This window comes from Marmota monax, unplaced genomic scaffold (assembly GCF_021218885.2).
Source record: "Marmota monax isolate L192 unplaced genomic scaffold, Marmota_monax_Labrador192_F-V1.1 WCK01_AAM20220418_F8-fsc00009, whole genome shotgun sequence".
Lineage (NCBI taxonomy): Eukaryota > Metazoa > Chordata > Mammalia > Rodentia > Sciuridae > Marmota > Marmota monax.
This window is the reverse complement of record NW_026694710.1, coordinates 21,049,285-21,065,766: the sequence shown is the minus strand read 5'-3', so window position 1 is coordinate 21,065,766 and position 16,482 is coordinate 21,049,285. Positions and strand designations below refer to the sequence as shown.

Sequence of the window (16,482 nt, the reverse complement as noted above, 5' to 3'; positions counted from 1 at the left end):
AGAGAAAAGATATGTGAATGTAAAAATGAATGAATAGAAATTATCAAATACATAAAAGGAAGGAAAATATTTTTTAAAAGAAAGAGTATTCAGAACATGTGAACCTATATCAAAGAGTCTAAGAGACACATAATTAAAGTAATATAGGAAGAGGAGAAGGAAACTTATTTGAATAAGTAATGGTTAAAATTTCCCAAAGTTTGGTGAATGATAAAAAAAAAAATTCAGATTCAAGAGGCACAGGGAAACACTTCTCAGTCTTTTGGCTGAGATCTAAATGGCGTCTATCTTTTCTTGTCAATTTAATATGTGACACGTCCTCTATCTCAGGACAAGATATAAAATGGATTTTTGGAGCAGGGAGATGGAATCAGAGCTCCATCTACTCCATGTATCCATCTGGTATTTCAGTCCCTCTAGGAATGGTGTACCCTACCCATGTTTCTGGTTAGTAAAAGTAGATTTATTTTTCTTTTACAAAAAAAAAAATAGAAAAGAAAAACAAAAAGAAAGGAAAATGCAAAGCGAATCAAATCAGGATATGTGATAAAAAACAACACACAAGTAAACATGTCAATTTATTTATTTTATTTTTTGTTAGGCAAGGGGTGATGTACTCGGGATTGAACTCAGGGGCACCCACCACTGAGCCACATCCCCAGCCTTATTCTGTATTTTATTTAGAGACAGAGTCTCACTGAGTTGCTTAGCTCCTCGCCATTGCTGAGGCTGACTTTGAACTTGCAATCCTCCTGTCTCAGCCTCCCCAGCCACTGGGATCACATGTGTGTGCTACTGCAGGTGGCCAAATAAGTCAATTTATTAAAATATAAAGGTAATACACTAGGTTACTGAACAGCATAGACCAGTCTGCCCTAACTTAAACATGCTTAGCAAAAATCCTTTTAACTCCTAATTTGGCAAAATTATCTAATGGAAATCCTGTTTAGTAATAAAATGTGTAATGTCTCACGTATTATTCAAAATGAACGAAAAATACAGGACACTGCAGAATATTGACTGGTTCTCTCCTGTCACGTGGATGACTGGGAGCTGCATCTCACTCCTTCTGCATCATGAGGGAATATCATGTCACATCACTGGTCTTGGAAAAGATAAAATGTCAAAACATAAAGTATGTATTCTACTGAAGTGTACGGCTTTTGCACCATCATGAAGTGAAAAAAAAATTGTACTTTGAACCATCTTAAATTGAAAACTCTGTGTGTGTGTGTGTGTGTGTGTGTGTGTGTGTGTTTGAGAGAGAAAGAGAGAAACGTACAGATAAAGGTTGAGTAGCTAATGAGCTTGTATGGTGGTAATATTTCCATATTTTACATTAAGTGGTACAATCTTTACCAAAAGTAGAGTTTGAAAATGTACATTTTAGTACCTGAAGAAGGCATTAAAAATTAAAGCAGAAAGTTGTAACTAAAAAAAGAGGCTATTTTAAAATGGAATTAAACATATTCAAGTAATGTAGAAAAAGGGGAAAAGAATAATGCAAAATAGAAAACAAAGGAAATGTTAGACCTAAGTCCAATCATATCGATCATTGCATTAAGAGTAATAGGCTAACTATATCAATTAAGAGCTATTTGTCAGCATAGATTAAGAAGAAAAGCCAGATATGTCTTCAGGAGACATGCTTTAAAAATAAAGACACAGAAATGAAAATAAAGACACAAATAGGCTGAAGTTAACATTAGAAAATACATTTGTGCTAACAAAAGGCATAAGAAGGCTGACTTAACTATACTAATATGTAAAATGTATTCAAAGCAAAGAATACTATTAGAGAAAACAAGAATATTTCATAATGAAAATGAAGTGATTTTTCAGGAACATATCATGGTTACAAATGTGTAGGTACTTAATAACAGCTTCAAAACACATAAAAAGGGAGAAAATTCTCCAATTGCAATTGTAAATTTTAATCTTTGTCTTTCAGCAATTGATAGAACATCCAGAAGAATAAATAAGTATTATATGATCTGAACAGATGTTCTGAAAAATATTGTATCAACCTCTTTTATATTTATAAAATTCTGCATTTAGGACGTGTAGAGTAAGCACTTTTCAATGCATGTATTATATGCAAGACAAAATATTGAACTATGTCAAATTTGCAAGAATAGAAATGCACAGAAATCTCTGACAATAACACAATAAGATTATGAAAAATAATTTTTTTATATTTTGATGTTAGAAACTCATTTCTAAAGAATGCATGAAGATACCAGAAGAAAAAATAAATATTCTATAATAAATAATAAAGAAAATGTAACTATAAAAATAGTAAGTATGTAATTAAAGCATTCATGTGAAGGATACCCATAGCTTTAAATGCTAATTAGAAAAGTAGAAATCTATGAACTAAAGTTTCTAGTTAAGAAACTGTGGGTGGAGTGGAGAGAGGATGTAAACCCAAAATATGCAGAGGAAAAAAAAAAGAAAGATTAGCAATTAAAAAGGAAGCTATGAAAAATTAGTAAACCCATAGCTAGCAACAATGACAAAAGGAGACTTAACACAAATCACCAGTACCAGTGGAAAGAAAATGTTTTCATGTATATCCTATAGATAGAATATTATGTGGATCTCATAACAACAAGTTTAACAGAGTCGTGTTTTCCTCTCATTTGGTCATGAAGTCCTTCTGGGGTGAGTGGCTATCAATTCTAATCTTCCCCAATAGGGGTCCAGGGAAGGTGTTCCTGGGTCTCTATGGTGTTCCTTTCATAGGGCACCTTTTCATCCTGGCTGGTGGCCCAAGTGCCTGATCCCTGCCCAGGTGTCCCTCACCTAGGATAAGTGTCATTTTGCCTGATGTCCTTGAAGTTTTTATCCGATCTATGTCCAGTTGACTGTTCTCGGCCACTCTCCAGGTGGAGAGGCAGTTTCAGGTGTGCTGGTCAGAGGAGGCGGCAGGACAAACCCCATAGAACAACAGAAGCAGTCAGTCCTTATTACTGACAGATGCAGGGAAGAGAGGAGCAGGCCTCCCAAGCCAAGGGGAGGGGGAACCATCCAGGAAGGCATGCCCACGCAGTGGGTGAGGAGTAAGAGAGAACAGATGTTCTCATGGCCCTAAGCCTTCATGGACTCCACGGAATCACCTAGAAACATTTACTCTAGAGAGTCCCAGTTGATGGCCTTAGAGTAAGCAGTTTTGAGTTCTGTGCATTCAACAGTGACTCAAAGGTGGTCACTTGTTCATGTGTGGAAGGTATATGGACATTGGGCTAGAGGGTGAGTCGGGTGAATTGACCACCTTGAGGAACTGGGAGGAGGTGGAGACAGGAGAACATGTCAATGGTGACTGAGTCCCACTTCTGTAAAAAGAAAGTCCCACTAATACACAAAATGAATGTCAAGGGAAGGTAAAATTGTAAGAATGCACTAAAAGCCACTTGGATGAACTTAACAAATCCTGTGGAAATTATAGACAATTAAAACTGAAACAAAATGAAAAAGAAATGTGAAAGCCACATCTCTTTTAAAATCATTAAACCTATTTAAAAAAAAAAAAAAGAACTTTTGCCATGAAAATTTTCATTCCCTGGTGATTTCACGTTAAAGACTAATAACTTTTTGAGAATGAAGTAATATTAATCTTACACAAACTCAGAAAATAAAGTAACACTTCCCAACCAATTTTATGAGACTTCATGACTCTAAAGACAAACCAAATAAAAATGTTTCAAAAAACATACAGATTAATATTCCTTCTGATCAAATGGGGTTAATTTCTGTGATACAAAGTTGGCCTAACATTTGAAAATTAAGCAATGTGATTTATCAGAGTCAAAAAAAAAATATCATATGAACCTACATGAATGCATAAAAATATCTGATGAAATTCAATGAACTTTCACATTTTAAAAAATAATTTCAGAAACAGGCATAGAAGGGAATTTCTACAACCTGCAAAGGGAGATTTTTGAAAAAGATACAGCTGATATCAGCCTTAATGATTAAATATTAAGCACTTTCTCCCTAAAACCAAAAGGAAATAAAGGATGTTCGCCACACCACTTCTATTCATCTTTTTATTGGAAGTCTAAGAAGCTGCAATAAAATAAGAAAATAAAATTTAAAAACAAAAAGCTTAGGTCTGTAGATCAGTGATAGAGAGCTTGTCTAGCATGCATAATGCCTTGGGTTTCATCCCCAACACTGCAAACTAAATATATTAGAAAAAAAAATGGACCCTTCACTACTTTGCAGGTGATGATGGTTTGTATAGGAAGTACTAAGGGATCTTTCAAAGAATTGTTAAAGTAATAAATTCAACAAAGGATGACAGGATCCAAAATTGACAAATAAAATGTAATTGTTTATTAAGGAGTTAGCAGCAAGAGAAATAAATATGAATTTAATATGAATTATTTACATAAAATACTTAGGAATAAATTAACAAAAATTGTGCAAGCTCTCTTTCTTCCAAATTACATAACAGTGCTTTACTTCAGAAAATCAAAAAAAGTGTTAGATAAATGGAGAAATATACTATGGTCATAGATTAGAAGATTTAATTTTGTTATAATTTCCCCTAGATTCATCTATAAATTCAATGCAATCCTTATCAGGTTCCCATAAAGTTTCTCTCTTTTTTTAATGCAGTTGACAAGCTGATTATGTTATTAAAATCTTAACAGTCTAAAATATCCAAAAAGATACTGTAAAAGAAGAAAAGTTGTAAAGCTTATAACCTGATTTCAAGATTTACAATAAAGCTAGTAATCAAGACCTATGATACTAGAATAAAAACTGACAAATGTATCAATGGAACATTGTAGGAAGTCCATAAATAGACCTACACATACAAAATAATCTTTATGTTTAACATAACTGTTAAAACAATCAAAAAGGGGGAAGGAAAAACATCTTAGCAAATACCATTTGAAACAATTAGATATCAATAAGGAAAAAAAACAATTAGTCTTGACCCTTCCACCATTCTCAAAATGTAATTTGAGATGAAACAGAAATCAGAACATGAAGGATAAAATCATCGTAAACCTATCAAAGAAAACACATAGGGGATGATATTGCCTTGTCCTCGCCAATGGGGCCTAGTGTTTCAACATGTTTTAGTAAATAGTTTGTCTTTGTTCATGGATACATCCAGAAAACTAAAAGGTAATTGAATGCACTGGGTTTCTATGGCTGTCCATCCCCAAAATGGCACATTTTGACTGAGAACAGTGGACAATAATAATGGATCTGAATCCACTCCACCTACAACTCTGTGCTGTGTGGTACAGACAAATGGGCCATTGTCAGTGGCTACCCACGGGGCCCCATGACTGGCAGCCAATTAAGGCTTCTCCTGTGTGGTCTGTTGGGTGCACCACAGATCAGGACCTGAAAAGCTGCCTCGAATGCAAAATATTTTAACAAACGCTGCACAAAACAAGATAAGAGCAAATAGCACACACAAGCACTTGGAAAACTGACCATCATTAGAGATTAATACAATTCAAATGAAAGCCACTATACTGTTCTACATATACCAAAAGGTCTAAAGTATGGATGATATCAAATTTTAGTGAAGCTGAAGAACAACTAGAACTACCATCCATTATTAGTGAGAATGTAAAATTTTATAACCACTCTGGGAAAATTTACATAAGCTTTTCAAAAAAATCAAACATGCAACTACTGTACAACTTACTAATCCTATCCTATACATTTACTCAGAGGAATGTAAATTTATTTTCATAAACACATAAAGTCGTACACAAGGTTCATAGCAATTTTAATTATCATACAGAAAACTGAAATTGGGTGGGTTAAAAACATCCTGCTACATTCATTCATCAGAATACCACTCAGCAATAAAGAGGAGTGCACAAGGATATAAGCAATAGCATGGAAGGATCCCAAAATATTCAACAAATGAAAGAAGTTCCTCACAACCAAGTAAAAGATGTACTGAAATTATAGAACACATGAAATGAACACATTGGAATGTTTACAATACTAATTGCTTCAGGGAGAAGAGGTAAGAACTAAAGGTGAATGGGCATGGGTGGTAGTGTGTACATCTCTCTGGGAGTTCAGTTAATCAAGCATATACACTTGTCAAAACTCAGTGAATGTATAGGAAGATCATCAGTTTTATTGAACATAAATTGAATATATAGCGAGAAAACTTCCAAATACATTTTGAACCCTTATTAATAATATCATTCTAAGTACTTTAAGGGGAGCACAGAATGTCAATAATTACTTTGAAATGCATCAGAAATAAGATGGGTTGGTGAATAGATAGTGATAGATACATAGATATGCAATAAGCCAATGTAGCAAAATATGTATTCACAGTTTGAAAAAATAAAGTCATATTAATATTTCAAAAAGAAGCCCGGAGCAGTGGTGCACATCTTTGATCCTAGGTACTCAGGAGGATGAGGCAGGAGGATCACACGTTCCCTGCCAGCCTGGGCAACTCAGGGAGACCCTGTCTCAAAAATAAATTTTTTTCAAAGGATTTATTTGATCATTCAGCAATTCACGAATTTGTCAGAACCAGACTGCAATTTAAAACACTCCTGAGAGGGGTGAGGAAGGAAACTTTGATGTTTGTGGAAACAAGATAAAGGAAACTGACTAGATTGGTTAGAGTAGAAACTAGTCCCTAGTTAGAAGTTAGCTGATGGTTTCTAATTGGTAAATTTTGTAGTTTGCTTTTGCTGTTTATATTGAGCTTATCAGCATAACGATGTTGGTGTTTCTCCTTTCTCTGTCTCTGGCTGTCGGTCTGTCTCCCTCTCTCTCTGTCTCTCTCTGTTTATGTACATATACACTCACATACATATATATGTATATCCATATATGTGATATAGATATGAAGTGTTCCCCAAAGCTTATGAGTGAGACAATGCAAGAGAGTTTAGAGGTGAAATGATCAGGTTATGAAAGCCTTAACATAATCAGTGCATTAACCCACTTGAATGGATTAACTGGGGGGTAGCTGTAGGCAGGTCAGGAGTGACTGGAGGAAGTAGGTCACTCCAGCATGGCTTTGGTTTGTAATGTGTTTCTGGTGAGCAGAGCTTTCTCTGCTGCCTCTTGCCATGACCTAAGTTCCTTTCCTCCACCATGTTCTTCCACCATGATGTTCTGCCTTCCCTCAGGCCCAGAGCTGGGGAGTCACCATCTGTGAACAGAGACCTCTAAAACCATGAGCCCCGAATACACGTTTCCTCCTCTATGTTGTTCTTATACAGTCTTTTGGCTAGAGTGATACAAAATCTGATTAAAACAACACAATTTTTTAAATAATAGAATGAAGGTGACGGGCTTCAGTGTTCTTTGTAAAGTTCCAGTAATAATGTTATATATTAGAATTTTTTTGGATGTAAATTCTCATTTTTTTTTTATTTTTTATTAATTGCTCAAAACATTACAATGATCTTATATATTTGAATTTTTTATAAAAAAATGTTCAAAAATTCAGCACAGTTATTTTTTCCCTATTTTCTTTTCTTTTTTGTTTGCTTATTTAATTTTTCCTGATGTTTAGTGAATATTTATGATAAATAATGTAGGCCCTCTGAGCTCAGGAAGTTTTTTTATCATCAGTATTTCAATTCCTATTAACATCCATGTGCTTTGGTCATATCTTATCTGTGGATTGCCTCTTGATGGCTGGTCTCTTACGTATTCAGCCTTCTCAGTCATGATTTTCAAGCTCCTAACTATTTTCCTTAAGCCAACTATGTTTCACCAAAATCATTTATTGTTTGTCTTATGAGTCCTTATCCTTGTTCCCAATGCCAATGCCAATGGTGCAATTTGGTTTTTAATTCCAAGCTCTTTTGCTTATTTAGCTTTCTTTTCAACCCACACACCTTTCTATTAAGTGGAGTATTTTGAGATATTTTGTTTTTCATGCAATTTTTAAAATTTAAAGTTCACATTTTCTTATCCCTTCCTGAGAACACGGGGTAAAGTTTGTTTCCTGTATTTTTTTTTTAATTTATACATAAAGTTATATTTTCCCACATTATGAGTACAGGAACACTTTCTTTTCATCATTCAACTTTATGAATCAAAGATTTTTACCACTCACAGTCCATCTGTCAAAGCTCTAGCCCTCAAGGCAATGGCATTTAACAGTGGCAATTTGGGGAGATAATTAAGTTTAGACTGGACTCTCAGGTGGGACTTTCATGTGAGGTTGGTGTCCCTACAAGATGAAGAGAAAAGAATTTCTAGAGAGAATCTCTACATGCACACACTCAGGAAAGACCACGTCCTGAGAAGACAGCCAGCCATCTGGAAGCTGGGAAAAGGACCCTCAGCAGCCACCAAATCTGTTCACACTCTGATATTGGACTTTTTGGGTCCAGAACTGTGAGAAATAAATCTGCTGCTTAAGACACCCCGTTTATGACATTACGGAAGGCAACTGGATGATGGCATTCAGTATGTATTTTAAGACTGCTGCTGGGAATTTTCAAGGGATTTGCACAAATTTAAAAGTTATAGCTAGAACCAGCACGTGGTGATGACCAGTATGTGCCAAAGCCAGGAAGCCCAGCTGACCTCATGGCCTGTAAACCAGTCTCCTCTCTGACACTGACAGTCTCCAGGATCAGCTCTTGCTCCTACAGTATCTCCTTTTCAAAACAGCTGCTGTCCCAGCCAGGGGACTTCTCAGGGAAACCCCAGGGGCCCCTCAAAACCTGGCCTATCCGAATTTTTAGCAATATTCCCCCAACACTCAGGCATCCCTTAGAACATTCAAAGTTCCTGTTTCTTGAGAGCAGAAGTCAGGGTTCATGCAGCTGTTGTCAACTTTGGGTTCTTAACAAAGAAGCCTAACTTCTCTGCTAGCTAGAACCTGAGAATGCAGTGGGGAATGAGGGGTCAAAGGGGGTAGTGTGGGATATAAAGTGGCACTGATTGCCTCAGAGAGCATGGTAGGGGGGACAAAGAACCGTAAAAAGATGGAAGTGGAGGAGGTTAAATTAAGCACACTCCCCCCTGCAGCCTCCTCCATAACCCCATATGTTAAAAGAATTTGAATTCTTATGTTTAATACCTAGCTTCTTTTTATGCATCATTCTATACAACAGGATTGATAACTTCCAAAAAATTGAAATAAAAATAAGAGTGGCAGAGCTGAGAGTACTCAAGAAGCTAATGATTATTATTCTTGATGAGAAAATAATTGAGTAGTTCACACAAAATAATGAAGAAATGAATACATTTTAATTAATCTGAATGTAAAGTGTACTTGAATGTCAATTCTATGATGAAGTTATAAATGATAAATTAAATACCATTACAAAATTTCACATAGACATATTCTCCCAGAGGTAGACATGTGAAAACATCCCACAAAACAGTGGACTGAGATTCACCAGTGTCGGCACTGCAGGGACCTCGTGGACTAGAGGCACCAGGCCAGAAGGCCAGGCCTGCAGGGTTCTCCTATGTAGGATGGAACCTCCATGGTAGACTCTGCTCTGTGCCACTCAATGCCTACACCTGATATTGTTCTCACATCTGCTCTTAGAAAGGAGCATTTGTCTAAAATGACTTCCAAGATATTCAGTTATCCATGATATCTGTGCTTTTCTCTAAAAACATTAAAGGTCAAGAGACTGGAGGTGTCTATGACAAAGAAGATGGCTTGATAACTCTGGTGTCAACAGCAGCTACAGACATGGAGGATAAAGTTATCTTCAGAATTCAAGGGGAAGAATTTCCCACTTACTCTCTGATCTCTCTAGGCACCAGTATGTCTGAATTTCCACCACCAAAGTCCCCCCACCCCTATGCACATTGGTCTTGTTGAAAGTAGTTACAACTTAAGGAACCAAACATTCCTTTGTGTCTGACACCTCCAGTGATTTATTGATCACACACAGGCTGAAGACAGGGCCAATGTGAAAAGATGGGATCTTTGCAGGGTGAATTCGGACAACAAAGACAAAGGAAGGAGAGATGAAGTTTGCGGGGGGAAAAAATGTGGTAATGGTGACAGCCCTGTAATTGCAGTTGTGACAAGCAGCATGGGACAGTGGGGCAGACTAGACAGAAGACAAAGCAGCTAAGTTCTAGCCTGGCTTGCCTCACCAACCAAGGGAGCACATAGAACATCTGCATCTGCTTTTCCATACACGAAACCATGCTAATAATAACCCTGCCCATCTCAGAAGACACTGCTTTAGCAACACCAAATGTAACATTTTATGGGGACAAAAATAGCTCTGGTGAAGGCCCAGTTTTCATTCCACTGAGATCCTTCCAGTACAAAACTAGACATTAGAAAACAGAATATACACCATCAACTTTTGAAGTAGTTTTAATCAATAAGAACATACTGACCATCCACTGTGCTCCCTCCTGGTATGATGTGGAAATTAGAAGTGGAAGATACAATTCCTGCCCAAGAAAAAGCACTCAGCTCTTTATTATGTCTGCAGCTAACAGTTTTCAGGGACTCACTCATGGCAGAAACTCTACTAAATAATTTTTATCTCCCACAATCCTTACAACTGCCTAGGAAATTGATAGGATCTTCAAACACAGCAAGTTGTAGAAAGAAATTCTATTAGTGGCTCCCAAATCTTGATGTGGATAAAAATCACTTGGAAAGCCTGTTATAAAAGTTCATGAGAGGTGCTCCCAAGGACTCAGATTCAGCACGTCTTCAGTACAGCTTGGGAATTTGCATTTTTTAGCAAACTCTCTGAGTAATCTGAAGGAGGTAAGATAGAGACCATTTATGATCACTCTCTTCCATATATTATTAACTCTGAGCTGTCAGGGGTTTTGCAGATCATGGAAACCCATATCTTCCAAATATATCTGATTGCACATGAAACACTTGTTTAAAATATAAGGTCCCAGACTTATCCCTCAGCTATTTCAACTCAATAATCTGATATCAAGTTCAAGAACATGTATATATGATTGTCCAAATGATTCATATGGTTGGACAAATTTGTAGTTTCAGTGAATTGTCTGATAACATTTTATTAAAAGGAGAACTAAAACCCAGATCCCCAGATGCGGAAGGCAGACTTCTTTCAGACCATTACTGGGTTGAAAAGGATATTTGTAGGTCCTATGTTCCCCTGATTCAGAAAAGGAGAGAAGGGTTTTGAGTTCTCTTCCTTTTCTCAGCTATTGCAGGTGTCCTGGGCTTTCTCAGAGGCATGATCAGGGCACCCTGTCTAGGGCTCATCACAAAACCCTTCTAGCATGGAAATTGTAGAACAGAACGGCTTCCTGTCCAGTCTGATGAGGGGTAAAAACAAATGCGTCACACTCACCAAAGCTGCACGGCCAGCTGCAGGAAGCACACACCACTCCAAGGTGAACTGGCCAGCAGGTTCCGGCTCAGGGAGAAAGGCTCACTTGTTTCCCATTACAGCTCACCTGGGCTGTGCGCACAGGCGCCCAGCAGCATCCAACTAGCTGGGCAGGGCTGATGGATTTATGACACACTGCCTTGATGACATATTTATCAGGCCTTGCTTGCAGGAGTCCAAGACAGGAGGCCAGGAGCTGGAAAAGGAGAGGCCTGCTAGAGACTGAGCCCACTGAGAAAACCGCAGGTAGAAGGCAGTAGAGGAGAGAAGTCCCTCTGAAATGTGTGTTTGGGCAGTAGCACTTGTTACTGGTGGAGGTTTTAGAGACTGGAAAGTGTTCTGCTGGATGCCCTGAGCCTCAGTTTCCACATTGGAAGAGACAAAATTAAATCCTTCCAATTTTCACGGTTGCTGGGATAGGAAAACCCAAGAAAACGTGAGGACACATTGTCACTTGTTACAGCACTGGAAACAGTCCTGTATATCTTACAAGTTAGAACTGTTTTTTCTAGAAAAAAATTCTTACTTTTGTTTTACAGGGACTCCATAGTCCTGACTAGGCAAAGGATTGTGCTTGAGTGATTGATTTCTATTTTTGTCATATAGAAGGACAAGGAAAAAGGGAAATATGAATTATTATGCAAATCTTGCGCTGAGAGAAGTTCTCATAATTTTTCTCATTTATTGCTCATGAAACCCTTGTAAGTTAGAAATTATTTTCTCTACTCTGTAAAGGAGGAAACTGAGACTCAGGGAAATGATGTGCCAAAAAAAAAAAAAAAAAAAAAAAAAGAAAAAGAAAAACAGGTAATTCGAACCAGAGCCAGCATTTAAGCTGTGCATGGAACAGAGTAGATATTTAATAATTTTCTTTTTTAATTATAGAGGTAATGAATGTCCCCAAACCCAGGATTCTTTTGTCCTAATATGACATACATTCACACAATGGCCTTTCTCCATCCAGGTATCTCATCATGCTCATCATTCAACGTGGTCTTCTTTCACCACTGCTAGGTGCTACTGTGTCTGAAATATGGAGGTAAATCAGACATAATGTCTCTCTCTGATAGCTTGATAGTGCACAGGAGAGAGTGGGTTGTATAGAAATCTGTAAAAACAAACTTGAGTGTGCTAATCACATGGAAATTTCCAGAAGGATGATAGGGAGCAAATTATACATTCCAGCAGTCTGAAGAGATGTTTAGGGCTTGGCAGCACAGAGATGGGAGGACAATGGAGGTTACAGGACAATCTGGACAAGAACACTAGAGCAGCATTTAGCACAAGCCCAGGGAAGGTCCCAGTTCAAAAGGAAAGTCATGAGGAATTTGGTGAGCTAAATAGATGAGCCCTGTAGTTGCTGCATTGATTCACCCAGCAATCACAGCTTCTCTCCTAAAAGGCTCCATCTAGGAGAGGCCCTCGGGATACGGGGATACCAGGATACCGGTTGCAGGTCTTCTGTTGCTGAGTGTCAGGGAAAGGCAAAATAAGTCCACAAAGCTTTGTTCTTGAAGAGTATTTGTAGACAGCCAACATGTCATTCTGTGACCTTGGAACATTACAGTTTCCTCTGTTAGCTGAGTTTGTAGGAAGTCTATGTGGCATTCCAACCTGGTAGCAGTCAGCCTGAGAAGACCCATTTAGAAAGTTCCAATAGAAAGATAAAAAGATGACAGTTGAATATGCAGCTATAGATTTTATTTGGTCTGTCACCCCCATTTAATTACGGGGGTGCTTAGGGAAGATGAGAACGCAATCATGACAGCAATACCCACGGAGAAGCCAAAGTAAAAATTCACCTGTAGAAAAACATTCATTTCCTGCCTCAGGTTCCTGAAAACATGGATGACAAGACTACCACATTACAAATGAAGGTGATTAACATAATGCCGCCTATTGAATTAATTTCTTCTGTGGAACTGAAGGTAAAAATGTTTTCCTTTCCCATTAATCCACTCTAATAGATGCAGATTTGCCAATAGAGGTTATTTTCTTGTCTATTAGGATACATTTATTAGGTGAATTCTCTTTATCCATAGATGCTTAAATAGCAAAATACTTAATTGCCATCTTTATAAATATGGACCTTCCATTTACAGAAACTGAAGGAGAAAAGGATTATTTTGTTTGTTTCTTTTCAGGCAATTTGTGATCACATTAGGATGTTGCGTTCCTCTAAGATACTTGATACCAAAAAATATCATTTCTTTAATTTGTCCTCATGGGTCTAAGAAAATGGACAAAAATCTTAGTTTGCTTTTAAAAATGTAAACTAGTACTTATATTCTGGAAAGCAATCTTTCAACGCACATAAAAAGTGTAATATTTTTGATTCAGAAATTTAATCTGTGGGATGTATCTTAAGGAAATTAAATTATCCTATTTGTAGAATTCCCCATGAGCATATCCAGGACTGTGTTGTTAATAACGATGAAAATAATTTTTTAAAAATGAGATATTCATGATGAAGAGGTGATTGAAGACACCCTTTAATGGAATAGCATGCAGTTATTTTAAAATATTTTTTAATTTATTGGTTCTGTTTGGTTATACATGACAACAGAATCCATTCTGATATAGTTACACAAGCATGGAATACATCAAATATTATTCTAGTTAGAGTTCCACTCACAGCTCCCTGTACTTTCCCACTGAGAAGGGAAGCTGAGAAATGGACAGTTAGGCACAAACAATGAGACAATTTTTAAATATTAAAAAAATAAAAGTATGTAATAAACATGGAAATACTTATGGTACAGCAATAACATGAAATATATAATGCTTATTGATCACTAATAATTAGTTAAATGTCTGTTACATGCAATTTTGAATCCTGAAAGGACCCCATTGAGGTAAGTATCATTATTATTAGCCCTAAATATCAAAGCCTTTAGGGTTTGCCTTACCTATCTATTGTCAGGTAGATAATTTGTTTTGAAATTAAATTCAATGTCATACTGGGTTCCCAAGACCCTCTTACATCATTGATTTAATAGACTCACAGAACTCAGAAAAGGCATTAGAGTTGCAGCTTATCACATCAAGAAGAGGGAGATTCAGATCAGCAGTAGCAGTAGAATGGAGCCCAGGAGAGCCCAGGCACAGTCTTCCATTTGTCCTCTCTCAGCAGGTAACACAGATGGTGCCTAATTCTCTCATCCATGATGTGTGCCAGCATGTGTAGAGTATTGCCCACCAGGGAAGCTCACCTGAGCCTTGGTATCTAGGTTTTCACTGGGAATCTGTCACAGAGGCAGGGACTCTAGTTAGCTGTCCTTTTGTTATTTGTCTCCATACTCTCCAGATGTCAAAGTGATAGAGCTCATGCCCAGGAACTCACCTTAAGCAGCATTGGTATCCCAAACTCTCTAGAATGACCAAGCCCCCAAGCAGGCAAAGACAGTTTTGGCAGACAGGAATTTCCAAGGGCTTAGAGGTTAATTTCCACAGGCTGGTCATGAGCCAGTAGTTTCTTTGGAATGTGCAGGGTTTGAACACCTTAGAGCAACTGAGTTCATCTTCAATGTACAAAATCCAATTAGACAGAATCCAGAGCTTAAATGCTTAGCCACTGTGGAGTCTACCAACCAGAAATCCGTTCATTTGCAAAGTACCTTCTGTGGACTGAAAGCTAAGCCACACATCAAGGGTTATGAGGTTGCCAAGGGACATGGTCCCTGCCTGTGGTAAGATGGACTGACCAGCAAGTCCATGCTGCAGATTAGGCTGAAGGTGGAAATACACACAGCAAAGTAGGAGCACGAGGAGACAGCAGCAGACACACTGAGAGGAGAGAAGCAACGGCTTCCCAAGGGAGGAAATAGTCAAAACCAGGATTATATTATAAAAGAAAAAAAGTGGACACAAAAGTCTCTCTGGAGGGATGTGGGGGAGGCAGGCATGACAGATTTCAGGATTTAAAAGTGGTTGGGTCATCGTTTCCTACAAGTACATGTGACTCTACGATTATATAAAAAAAGTGGTTAAAGCGATTAACAAAATTTGACTGGTGCTGGCCAGAGCACAACAGAGAGGTAAGAGAGGCAAAAAGGTAATTCTAGATGGACAAATAGGGAGAGATCATTAAGGGACCTCTGTGTTTCAAAAAACAAACAAAAAAAAATGTAGACTTGTCCTAAAAGACATAGGAAGTGATGGGAATATTGAAATCCTGGAGTAGGACGACCATATTTTCACTTTATTAAGGCAGGTCTAGTAGCTGAGTACAACTTAGCTTGGCAAAGCCTTTGCAGGAGGTAGACAGACCAGGTAGGGGTTCGCTACAAAAGTTCCATTGTGGTTAAATGAACACCTGGACTAAGACTTTGGTTGTTGTGGTGGAACAATTGGGCAGAATAGAGAGATATCGAAGGTACTAAGATCAGTGAAAGATTAGATATGGGATTCTTACTCCTTGGCTTTTGTCTCTGGGGACAAGCAATTGATGTTATTATTCAAATAGTGGAAAAAGGTAGAAAAAGTGGAAAGGGAGCCATTTTGTACTATGAAGAAATGTTGTTTATTCACCATTTACTTTTCCCCTGGTCCCACAGGAAGAGTGAATTTCAGACTTGTATGACTGAGTTCTAGCCAGTGAAATGTGGACCTCAATAGTGTCTGCTATGCCCAGTTCTGGTCTCTAAGGACTCCAACATGATCATCTAATCATTCTTCCAGATGCCAAGTGGGAGGACTACAGGGTGATTTTGGAGCCACAAATTGAAAGCAGCCTGGAACCCTAAAAGAGAACCTCTCTGCACACATGGGACCCTAATGTGTGTGAGGAATGGTCCCCTGTGATACTGGGCTACTGAGTACTTGGGTTTCAAATAGAAGGTAGCCAACCCTAACTAGATCAAAAGCCTGCACCTTGAAGTAAGAGTTTGCTGTAAAAAAACAAACAACAGAAAGCAAATAAGGAAAATAAGGTAAGTTGAGGTGTCAGTCCCTTTGCAGTTGATTGGCAGGTGACTGGATAGCTAAAGACACATGCTATCTGAAAGCAGACCATTTGGGCCTAAGACTGTTTTCCTTATGAGCTGAAAAAGAGGTAGTCAATAGATTTTTTTTCCCAATGTGTTTGTTGCTATTGGGTGTGTTTGGCAAGGATTAAATAAAAGAAAAAATAACTCAGGAAAGA

The 16,482-nt window shown here is 37.7% G+C and overlaps 1 non-coding gene across 1 annotated transcript; it reads left to right on the top strand.

The window, feature by feature from the left end:
- The first annotated feature begins 246 nt into the window (after positions 1-246).
- LOC124078843 (U2 spliceosomal RNA) lies at positions 247-436 on the top strand. The gene has a single exon (XR_006847073.1). It is a non-coding gene; the product is annotated as a U2 spliceosomal RNA (small nuclear RNA).
- The last annotated feature ends 16,046 nt before the right edge of the window (positions 437-16,482 follow it).